This window comes from Marmota marmota, unplaced genomic scaffold (genome assembly GCF_001458135.2).
Source record: "Marmota marmota marmota unplaced genomic scaffold, marMar, whole genome shotgun sequence".
Classification (NCBI taxonomy): domain Eukaryota; kingdom Metazoa; phylum Chordata; class Mammalia; order Rodentia; family Sciuridae; genus Marmota; species Marmota marmota.
Window position 1 is genome coordinate 32,825,471 of NW_025999982.1, and position 12,569 is coordinate 32,838,039.

Consider the following 12,569-nt stretch of genomic DNA (forward strand, 5'->3'; position numbering starts at 1 on the left):
GGCAGTCAATAGGTGTATATTTAACTTGTAAAAGGGAAGCTGTGTCCTGTTAGTCAGCTTTAATTCTGTTCCTAAAGGCCCACTAAGGTGCAAGCATAGCAATTAATCACCACATGTTTTGTTGTCAAGCGTAGATTTCAGACCCAGCACTGAAAGAACTTTCATTTTATGCCTGAAGAAAGAACCCATTGGAGCATCCACCACTGTGTGGCTGGGGTATGAGAGATGCCAACTGTATGTACATCACATTCCCATAAACCACCAGAAAGTTAATTCTTTTCATAGAAAGGAAAATACAATTTTGTGAGCCACATCTGAAGAACCGAGTGAGGTGAGTTGGAGGGCAGGCTTAGAATAAATTTGAAGCGTAAGGCAGATCTCTGTTTTTCCATGCCTGCTGTCTTTGGGTTTAATGTATCCCTATTGGTGACCCAGTCAAAGAGCAAATGTTGGATCCCTGCATTCAGGCTGCAGATGAATTATTCTACCAGTGGGAAATAAGATTCTCACAGTCCTATTATGGGAAGCCAAATTGCTTCATCCCCAGAAGCCAGAGGATTTCACTAGGTAGCAGTGGGGAGCTCATACAAAGCTGTAATTTGCAATCTGAATCTAATTTCTAACCTCATCTTAAAAAATGAAAATTAATATATTGAAGGAACTCTCTGTACTACGAGTTAGCCTCTTCTCAAATTCAGTAGAATTTATTGATAATCAATTTCTAAAAGAGAATTTGTCATGGTTTAATCACTATTTTACATATTTTTTTTAAATTTTAATATCCTAACTATTGTAAGTACAAGTGAAGACCCATCATGCCTATTAAGAAACAATTCATTATGTTTTCTGAAAGAATGGGTATCTTTCCAATATTAACAATTTAAGAAAACAACTTTGCCTTTTAACAAAAGTGAAAAATTTATTTGAATTCAGCCTTAAAATAGACTGGTAGGAGAGCACTGTAACAAAGTGAGATTGAATTTAGGGGCTGTCACTCCCATAGATGGAGGGAGTGAGGTGCATGAGAAAGGTCGCAGAGATCTAAGCTTTGGCTCAGCACGCCCATGCCCGTCCCTTTCTAAATCTAAATTAATGAGCAGTCTACTGTCTCCAGCTTCCGACCATAACAAGCTCACAATAGAGTCAAGAAAGAGGGAAAGAAATGAGGGAAAAATCTCAGCAGAGAATCATTCTCCCAGTGTTAGCAGCCAAGACAAGATAAAGGTGTTGTTAGACAAGTAAAAGTACCAGCCCACTGTGGTGGAGGTTGGAAACAGAGGTACAGGGCCAGCCTTCCCAAAAGGAATTTGTAACCAAAATCAAAATCCCTTGCCTTCAATCTCTCCATGTCCTGATTTCTGAAACTCTTAGCAAATGATAAGAATCAGCCAAGTTGTGTTTCTCCAACCTTCTGCATCTTCCCAGACTCTACTGAGAGTAAAAGCTGAAAAGCTAAGAAATGCTCACAAGTTGGACAGAAGGGAAGGAATTGAGTCTGAATAATTTGCCAGCTGTTCTTCAGTTCTGGATAGTTAAATCCTGAAGGACACACACTACTGTAGAGGTTTTGTGGGGCCTGAAGGTTATATAATGGGGGGTTATCTTTAAGAAAAAGAAGACTTGCTTATGAAATCAGAATAAGTACGACTACTCAGAACGAGAAATCACAAGTAATTAAAAAATTGTAAAAAGCTGAGAAATACTTCAACACCCAGAACATTTTATTTCTTCTTATTTACTGCATGAACTCTTTCCTGGTTCTTTTCTATTCTTACCACCCCTGTTGTCAGGACCTGCTACATAATTTGCAGGGCCCAGCGCAAGATGAAACTGTGGGGTTTCTTCAAAATGTATTAAGACCTTCAAGATGGTGACAGCAGAGCTTTCAACCAAGCTCAGGACCCTGCTGAGTGTGGGGCCCTTTGCTGCTGTACAGGTTGCAAGCTCATCAAACTGGCCTATCAGCATCACAAAACATAGACAATATTATAAATAATACAGTATGTTAATTAACTGATGGAATCACCTCTATGATATGTTTTCCCTATAATTTTTGCTGAATACTTTTTGATGGTGACTCCATATGGTGACTATTTTGTAGCATCTTTTTGAAAAGAGATACTGGAAAAATAATTCACACTTTTCTTTAGCATATTTGAAATTTTTCTTTTCTTTTTTTGATCATTGGCAACTTAGAAAAGTTTCTTGCAGCATTATAGCTCATTGTTGTTCAAGTCATGTAAGCTTTTAGGACTGTTGTCAAATTTGAAAAAATTACCATCAAGTCTTTTTCTTATAGGAGCTGTGAGATTTGCTTTGTAGGTGCTGTACTGTCTGCATGCCTCTTGAGCCAGGCTCTCTAGGACTCTTTCACAGTACAGTAGGTCCTGTGGCCCTGCTTCTTGTTGTGAGCCTTCAGGGTTGGCACAAAAGTGGGCTATGAAAGAATTCCTTGAAACCATTCATTCACCAGAACAGCTAGAAATAATGTGGAAGTGATGCTGCAAACTAAATGATTCCCAGACGTAGGTTTCTCTTGGCGGGGATTCCAAAGATGTCCATGGTTCTGACACCTAGAGAGGAAAGTGTGATTAGGAATTAAGAAGCCAAGGTGGAAAGATAGTGCAGGTAGTTGATCATCATCCAAATATTGTACTTCTGGAAATTTTATAATAACATGTGACATGGGTAGGGCCTACATTAGTTTGACTCTCATCAGCCTCACAGTAAGTACACATCTGATAATAAAACACATCCCATTGGCATCTGGAAATCTACCCAGTTGGCACAAATATTATGTCAACTACAAAGCAGAGCCATAGAGCTGGCTCTAAAACAACTGGGCAAATGGTGGTCACTTTCTTTGTTAGAGGACACGTGACTTTTATATTTCACATGGCAAGGGCTGCTGGCTGCTCTTCTGTGTTTTTAGGTTCAAATTTTCAGCAAGCAAGCAGGCAGCAATGGCATTGTGGACAATGATACTTGTTATAGATTAAGATAAATGAAAATAGGCTACATGTTTATTTGAAGTTAATGGCCAGTTCCATTTTTCTAGCATTTTTTCCTAGAAAAATTCTTTTACATTTATAATAAGGGTATTTTCCATAAAATCAAAGTTCTGTTCTGAAAAGAATTTTTTTTTGCTCATTTGTTTGTAAAACAGGAATTATAATAACCAAGGATTACATCTTGGAAAATACTTAATTTTGCAATGCCCACATCATGACATTTAGACACCAAGCACCCAGAATTTCACAGGGCTTAAGAGCAGATGTGATTTCCAGACATTGGTTTTACCATCCAGGTTCAAGAGACAAATAAAAAAAAAATAGGTCACAAAACTAAGAGAGAGACTTAAGACCATACTGGCAGTGTTGAGAGCATCTTTAGAGTCAATTTCTTGTGCAGAGAGGGAAGCAGTGATGTGGGAAGTTGGATAATCTGTCCAGCCGTGCAGGCTGCACCCTTGCTCTGTGGGGCAAATCCAACGACCTCTTCACCCCCATCCTCCTTGAGCTCTCAGCCATCTCTGAGACTGCTGACTTTCCTCCCCTTGGACTCCTATCTTTCTTTGACTTTGCCCTCTGTGCACACAACTTCACTGATGCTCCTCCAGTGATTGTTCTCCAGTATGTTCTCTCCTTAGTGGCCTTAACCTTCTCTGTAGGTTCGGCCCTCGCCTTCTTTTGCTAATATATCTCACCAAAGGACCCTCCCCCCACAGCTTTCATGTCTCAACATGTCCATGATTTTCCTTCTGTCATTGCCACCCTGGATCCTCCTGGTGACTCATTTCAGAGATGAGGGATCACATCTCACTCTTTACCTCTTAAATCTCTGTTTCATTCTTTTCTCTCCATCTCTAAAAATGTTGCCTTAGTTTCCCTCCTCATCATTGCTTCCTTGACTCAAATAATCTAGTTTTCCCTCTCTGCTCCAACCCCCAACCTTTCAATTAAAATATCATATTCCACTGCTCAAACATCGTTCAGAGCTCCCTATTGCCAACCTTCATAAATTAACAATATTCCTCAGCACAACATCTGAGGCTTTCCACAATCTGATTTTAATGCCTATTTACACCATTGTTTTGTACAACTTTTCCTCACTTACCCTTTGATTTAGTGGAGGAGGACTAAAAGCACAACGTCTAATACAGCATCTTCATGTGGGTAATTGAGACCTGATCAAACTTTGTATTTTTCCCAGAGCAGCAACAAATGTTTTGATGAGAGATTTAATGAGAAAGGACATGTAGCTAGGTTAATGGCTGAGGAAATGAAGAGGGACTGGGCCAATTATGAGCACTGATGCTCTTAAATGGACCAAGCTGGGGACACAGGCTGTTCTCACCCCTGGAATGTGGAAAGTCCCTGAAAAAAAAGAAGCTCTTCCGTTAGTGAAGGCAGACTTTGTAAATGTCCCTCAGCACCATTCCTGGAACACCAAATTTTATAAAAATCATCATTAGCAGACTGACAATTTCTGCCTTTCTTTATGAGATACTCTAGAGGACCAACCCTGGCATGCTTCCCCTAGCTTTCTCATTGTCTCTTTCTTTGCACTGATATTTTATGTCATCTTTTGTGGAAAGCTAATTTTAAGGCAGTTTTCTCTGCATTTCCTTTTTTCAGAAGAAGATCTGATCATTTGGGGACATAAAAGGAAGTGAAGAAAATGCATTAGGCAAAATGAAGTCTAGGATATTAGGAAAGAGTGGCCCTGTGATAAAACCGACAAAAATCACTTTCCTTAAATTATTATTTTTTTTCTGTTATTTATACCATTGATGGAAGGGGTATAAGGCAATATGTATTCTCACTCTTAAACATCCAAGTGCTAGGTTGGTTTACCTTGATCTATTTACATCAATTATACATTGTAATGAAGTTTACTTCCAAAGCACACATGTGGAGCCCATACCACCCCCACATATACACACCCATGCCAGTTCAAGCCATATTTGAAAGAATAAGATGAAAAATGAGACCAGCATGCAAATCACATTTAAAATCTAATGTGTATATATATTTATTTACATGACAATGAACACTTTTACTTTAATTATATTTGCTTTCAGTTAAAATAAGGGAAAATCCATGGATATGTGTAAGAAATAAGATACAAAGAGTTTTAAATGATTTGTTAGCTTGACTTTAATTGAATGGAAGAGACTATCACTTTGTAAAGCCACATATGTATGCTTTAAAAATTAAAATGTGCTGTGATTAATCCAATTAGAATAAGTCATTGAAAAGTTTGTAGATTTAATCATTTAAACATCTTGAAATACATTCAAAATTAAGAACACTAAAGTAATGCATAATTATCTAGTCTTTTAACCAAAGAAAATTAGTTTACCGACATTAATTAAGCCTCCTACTGACATTAGATGTAAATTAAGAATATTATTAAATTGGTTTTCAAAATGGCTAAATTGAGACAGAGAACTATCAAATGAATTTCCCAGGGTTATAGTTAAGTTTGTAGAAATTGGAACCTGTGGATCTTAATTTATTTTTGTATGGTTCTAATGATTATTAAACTGTCTTCTAAGCATACCAGTTAATGGTGTTAGTCGCATATAAAAAAATCTACAAACTCACGTTTTTGAGAATGATGTTTCTTCTCATTATCCCTTACAGAATATCAAAAGTTAATACACTTCTCATGAAAAGTAACACATATTTTAAAAATTTATTTGGGTATACAAAATTATTAAAAATTATGTTTTTGATGAGAATAGAAAATACTGACCAATGTGAGGATAGATACAATTGAAGACAAATGTCAGAGGAAAACATGACTCATTTTGATTCTCTCAATCTCCAAACAACATCTGCACAGGTTTTTCCATCCCAGCTTTGAGTTCATTCATATTTTCTGGCCAACTGGAGATTTCTTCTCTGTCTTCCCACCTAAGCTATGTGATATTGTTGTGATATCATCTTTATCCAGAATTGCAGAGTCTGCTTTATCATACTCTGCCATGTTGCCAGAAATTCCCAACTTTTTGTCTATTTCTTTCTTTGTGACCTCGGAAAGAAGAAACTAGCTTTAGCACCTTTTTTTGTTACTGAGGAAAGGTGGCAGATAAAACCTGTTTTAACCAGAAAGTGAATTCATACTTCCATAACTCATTAATAGGAAGGAGAAAAGATGTGGGAGTCAGCAGACTCTGAAATGAAAAAGGGAAGAGGAATTGGACCAGAGTTTGTAAGGAACTAGGAAAGGGATGATGTTCCCTCAAGGCTAAGCTACTCAGACCATCCAGATTAAACAACACCTTACAAATTGTCCATGTAGCTATGATCAGCTGCCCATTGTGCTTAATAACCAACTCAAGGTATATGACAGGGAAGGAAGTTGAATACATCCTATCCATCCTTGAATCCTGATACATTTAAACTTCCAAATTTACACAGTTTTGCTCACAAATGGAAAACCATTTCAGTGTGAGAATTAGCCTTATATATTTTCACAACTTTAAGTTTTTCATTATAATTCACAAATTTCATCCTTAAGCTCCTAAATTGTGTGGAGTAGAACTGCAATACTTCTAGGCTTTTAAATACTTTGACATATAGATCTATGACAAAGGATGTCACCCTTTTGATGGGTGACAGTGATAATGCTGTTTCTGCACTATGCAAATATATGTTATGAATTATGTCTGTCTTTGATGCACTTTCTCAAAACAAGATTATCTTAATAAATATTTTGTTATACAAAATAAGAGGGGATTTCATAATAGTCACTTTTCTCATTTTGTTTAGTCCTGCTATAAAATGTAGTCAGAATTTTAAAAAATAGGAACTTGGCATTATTTTGGAAGAAAATCTCAAGGAAAATCTCTTTACTATGACCCTTTGCTTAGAGGCCTAATTTTGCAAAAAGGTCAAGAAAGCACATTGATTTTTTTAAAAATGTTTGTCTTTCCCCAGGTGACAGCATAATATAACATTAAATAAAGCACACTGAATCTGCCAGGATGGTAAACCTTTTTAAAAAAAAAATAAAATAAAATGAGCTACTAAGACTTTATATAGATTTCCTTTTCTTGATCTCCCTGAAAACCCAAAAGACAACTAGCCTGTGCTCACTGGATCATATTGGACTGCATTCCCTGGACACACATCTTCATAACACCCTGGGCCTCACTTCTTGGCACTTGGCATGGTTGCAGTTGGGTACTTGGGAGATTCAGGTCTGACTGCTCCTTGACACGAAAGGATGCATTAGGACAAAGATGGTAGTCTCCAGGTTCTGAAGTCTTTGGCCTTGGATTGAGAAATTACATTGTCAGTTTCCCTGGCTCTGAGGACTTTGGACTTGGACTGAACTGCACTATTGGCATTGTAGAGATTGTACGGCCTCCAACTTGTGGACTTCTTAGCCTCCATAATTGTGATAGCCAGTTGCCCAATAAACCTTTCCTTGTCTGTCTATCTGAACCTTATTGGTTCTTTTTGGAGAACTCGGACTATTACAAACAGTTACAGCAGCTGATAAAAAGAAGAAAAAGAAGAAGAACAAGAAAAGGGAGACTTTTCTTGTTTAACCAACATGAGAACGAAGAAAAAAGGATTAGGAACAACAAAAAGATATTTTGAAAACTGATACCTCAACCTGTAATGTAGGCTGAATACTTATCTGAGACAAGTAAACTTCATTTTCCTCTTGTTATCAAGAGTGCCAAACTATAAGTAAAGATACAAGGAAGTTAAATTCACTTAAAATTAAATATTTAAAAATTATTCATATTTTTATGGGGCGATTACAATATATAGTTTTTTAGTGAAATGATGTTTTTAGTTACTCTTGTTTCCTCCCCCCCTCCCATGTTTCTACCAACACTGACAAATTTTGTGGAGTTAGAGTTGGACATGTTTATTTTGGAGGCATTTGTAGCAGACATTTCAAAACTGGGGACTAATGAGTGGTGCAGTCACAGCAGGCTGCCCTACCTAGCTGCTTTGTCCTGTGGATCCTCGTCTTGAGAATTTTCTTTGCATATCTTAAAGGATCTGAGGTTTGCATCAACATAAAGTTTACCATAATCTCATTGTTTGAGTTGAACAGAATAGAGGGTAGTCTCTGGGCCCTGAGTAAACTGGTTACAGAAGTGAGGATTACTATTTGGTTTCCTGTAGGGCTAGATAAGCCACTTACACATATTTGGGTACAAAATAGCCTTGATCTCAGCAATAGGAACACAGATCTTTCTGTGTTCTAGAAGTTCCCATTAGGTCAAGGAATGACAAAGAGTTTGAAATATGACAATTGTGGTTAAAGGGATAGTTCTTAGGGCAAGGAAACCATTTTTGTTTTTTAAATTTGTTAAAACAGCTATCATATAATTTCTCTCAATGAAAATAGAAGTCTAGAGAAATAGATCTGGGACATGGGATGCGCCACATATTATGGAAGTGCTTTGAAAAGTATCCAAGGAGCAAGATGTCTAATTGAAAGACTTTTTTGTTGTTCTTGTTGACCTATTGTTTTAATGAACAATGAAGTTTTAAAAATAGTTTTTAAAGGAAAACATTCCTCTATCACAAAGTTTTATGAACTAGGTATAGAAGCATAATTCCTTTGACTTTGCAAATGATCACAAAAGTAGCTAAAATGATATTGTCTTGAAAAATGAGGTTTTATATGTAAGAAAAGTTACTGGGAAAGTACTAGTGACACAGAGCTTCTCTATTGGATCCACAAGGTCCCATTTTTCTAAACAGTGGAACAGGTCTTGGACTAAAGATGTATTTATGATGCAATTCATTAAGGATGACAGGGTTTCTAAAAATTCAGTCAAGGTATCTTAGATTCCATTAATTAAGGCAAATATTTATTGAATGCTCATCATGAGCTGGCATTTTGCTAGCTGCTGAGAATCCAGCAAATATGATGTTGTCTTTGCTGGAGAGCAGGAATCTACTAAAAACTCATCAAAAGAATATGTGGTCCCTGGTAAACACACACTCTTTAATAAACATTTAAGGACAAAACATTTTTCTCTGAAGTTACAATAGATCTAAAAGAAAAAGATGATCCTAGACACACCATGCCATGGGAGGGACAGCAGAAAGCACCAGTGATGTGCAACTGTGACACATTTGGGTAGGCAGAGTCATTGTCACACAGTTTAAGGACTGTCATGGAAAATGCATTAGTCTTATTCTGCTGTTCAGTGGCTAGCTCTGTCAATTTGGAGCAAACATCTCTATTTAATGAGGGTTTTTCCAAGTAATCGTTAGAGTTTCCAGCTCTGGGACTGGCTCTCTCCTGTCTGGGGAGTTTGTACTGGCACCAAGTGCCCACATTTCTGGGTAGAATACAGACAGATTTCCAACTGGGGAAGACACTGAACTTGACAAGCTCTAAGATCCCTTCTTCCTCTAGCAGTTTGCATTCCAGATCTTCTGGTTAGGTTGAGCATTTTGTGTCAGGAAACTGAAATGCTCCTGAGGATGCTTCTGAATGTGGGAGAAGTTAATTAGTTGTCATCTACATATGGCAGTAAGTATTGTTAATTTATTTTTCCCAGACATCCTATTTCCATGAATGCCTCACAAAATTAGATAAATCAAAGCAATGAAATCATAATATGGTTTGCCATTTATTAAATTATTATTTATTAAATTTATTAAATTAAAAATTTTAAATACTTTTTTTTCATAGACCAAAAAGGTAAAAATTCACACTTGGTTTCTAATGTGAGTAGAGAAAAAAGGATTTCTTTCTTTTCTTTCTTGTACTGGGGATTGATTCTGGGGGTTCATTTACCACTAAGCTGCATCCCCAGTCCTTTTTTTATTTTGAGACAGGGTCTCACTAAATTTCTGAGGCTGCCCTTAGACTGGGGATCCTTCATCCTTAGCCTCTTGAGTCACTGGGATTTCAGGTGAGTACCAAGGTGCCCGGCAAGAATGTGTTTCTTAAAGAATGGAGATAACTAGGCATTCTCTTATAAAGGAAAACCAAATCACCATAATGGTTAATTCATAAACCTCTTAGAAGGTCCTAGAGAAGCTGTGATAAAATAAACTATTACAGCCTAATTGATATTACCCTAAGGAAATATAATGTTATGATTTTTTAAATCAGAGATTTCAAACTATTTTAAAGGAGTCACAAATAGTGCAATGTTTTCCAGCTATAAAATGAGGTTTTGAATTTAAATAAGAAGTCAGAACATATAAATTTTGTGCAAAATTAAATTTTCATGTTTGTGATTTTAAGAAGCCTCTAATAGAAGCATGAGCTTAGCAACATTGTGTCTTTAGCAAATACAGCTAATAGAACTGAAGGATTAGAGGAGTCCTAAATGAAGTTTTTTTTTCTTTACACACATTATAATCAGATTCCTATTCTGTGTCATTGCCTCTGTCAGCTGATTGCACAGCCCAGTGTATTCTCAGAAAGGGAAAAGTAATATCAAATGAAAACATTTGTTCTCTCTATGCATATGACTTTCATTTGGTCCCTGGAGAAAGCATAATTTCTTTCTAGATCTTGTGATAGGCGTATCAACCAGTCTGTGCTCGGCTCCCTCAAGTCTTTGAATCATTTGGTTTGGAGGTGAATTAACATAAAGGCAGATGACTAATGCCAAGGGTGCCTCCTCAGCCCTACAACCAAATAATAAACAAAATGAGCAGTTCCTGGTAAGAGAGTCTATTTTAAAACCCAAATAAATAGTGGTGTGACTCCTGCAGCTTGTGTGATGTAAGCACCCAATTTGACATGGGAAGGCATCTCAGGCTGTTTTCTATGACTGGGGGTCACTCTGGGATTTTAAAGCTAGAGGGAATAATAGAGATCATAAGACCAGTGGTTCCCAAACCTGGCTCTGTTTCAGAGTCACCAGGGGAGCTTTTAAAAAATTTGTATCACTGAGCTCAGCCCAGATCTAGCAAAGGAGAGTCCCTAGGCTTAGAAATTGGAAACTCCAGTTTGCCCTGGTGATTCTGATCATACATTTTTATTTTACAGAGGTCTAGAAAGATGAGGTATTTGTGTTCTAAATAAATTTGGTTTTAATTGAATTAATGATTTTGTGGGGTCTGGTTAATGATAGATGAAGGACTAGACTCTGTATGTCTTTGATTCTAGTATTTTTTCCCACCACCACCCACAGCTGTGTCCAACATCATTACAAAGCATGTAATTTGAACAGCATGTACATAAAGTTAACAGAATTCTCAGATTAACATGTTCACACAGCCACCCCGATCTTTGGGGCTGCCTTTAATATCTCTTTCTCTAATTTTACCCCTCAACATTTTAATCATCTCCTTGACAGCTTGGTCTCCTCTTTAGGTGTCCAACTCAGTTTCTTCCCTTAGGGATTCTGAAGACTGTGCATCTGTTAAGACCATTGTTGATGGGGAGGGCTGGCCATTGTGTTGTCTCATTTGGTTCCTGTTGCTTAGTCTGATGAGACTGTCACTGTGTAGACTCCTTGTATCAAGGTTGTTTTGTCTGAATTTCTTCTCTCTCTCTCTTTTTTTTTTAACTTCTGTGTGGACCTGTGAGGTATGAAATTTGCCATGGAAATGTATGTGACTGTGGTCACCCTACTGTTACCTGGATACTTTCTTAACTGGTATTGCTGAGTTAGTAGTTGGGGGCTCTGCAATGGGGGAAGGAATCTTAGGCAGCTGTAAAAGTTGGTCATTAATTGAGATGCAGCAGAGAGGTGGAAGAACAGCCACATGGTGACATCCTGTTTGAAATGAAGGCATATTAACTCTACAAACTCTATAATCTCTGATCTCTGTACTTACAGTGCCTATTTACAGCATATGTATGACTGGCGCTGCCCTATGGTGAAAGAATCAAATTCTATTTTCAAAACACAGTTGTAAGTGCTCTCTTATTTTCATCCTTGGTAGAGTGACAATTTTATGGGAACTTGAGGATAACTCTTCTTTAGATTTAAAAGTATATTAACAACTGAGGAATGAAATTCTTGCATTAAAACAAAGACCGAATACATGGAAATCATTTAATAATAAAAGACTTATAAGTAGCCTTACATTCTTAGTGAATTACCAGCTACAATCTCCTAGGAACAGAATTGTTCTTAGCTCTGCTCTACTATTTACCTGTAGTTTGATCATTCACTCATCGAATCATTTACTATTTATCTATTAAGCACAAGGCATCAGGCACCACATTAGGTTGCAGGCCTCAAGGGCTCCTGTTCTGGTGGGGAGATTATCATGTGGACAGGCCATGGGAAGAGCTTTGGGACTCATGCCTGGTATGCCACCTTGTGATTTCATCAGAATCTTATATAATTGTGTGTGCTTTGTTTTGTTTTGTTTATTTTTTGTTTTAAAACAATGAAATCCTATCATACACAGGCTGTCTCAGCATTAACGTGTGGAAATCTCTCCTTACCTAGTCTAAAAAGAAGGAATTCAGTGGTCTGCATGAAAAACATGTTATATGCCATTTGTTATTGTGATTAGGGAAACCTACAGCTGTCTGACTCCTGTATGAAAAATTACTAGGCAGAGACTGGCTGGGTGCTCTGCCGTCACCCCCACCCCTGCTCC

General features: G+C 37.3%; 1 long non-coding RNA gene across 1 annotated transcript in view; it reads left to right on the forward strand.

Annotated features, from left to right (window-relative positions):
• Nucleotides 1-9,344: 9,344 nt before the first annotated feature.
• Nucleotides 9,345-12,569, forward strand: part of LOC125617503 — an 85,439-nt gene continuing 82,214 nt past the window's right edge. The window contains exon 1 of the long non-coding RNA XR_007348554.1: nucleotides 9,345-9,522. This is a non-coding gene — a long non-coding RNA (uncharacterized LOC125617503). The remainder of the gene's footprint in view (nucleotides 9,523-12,569) is intronic.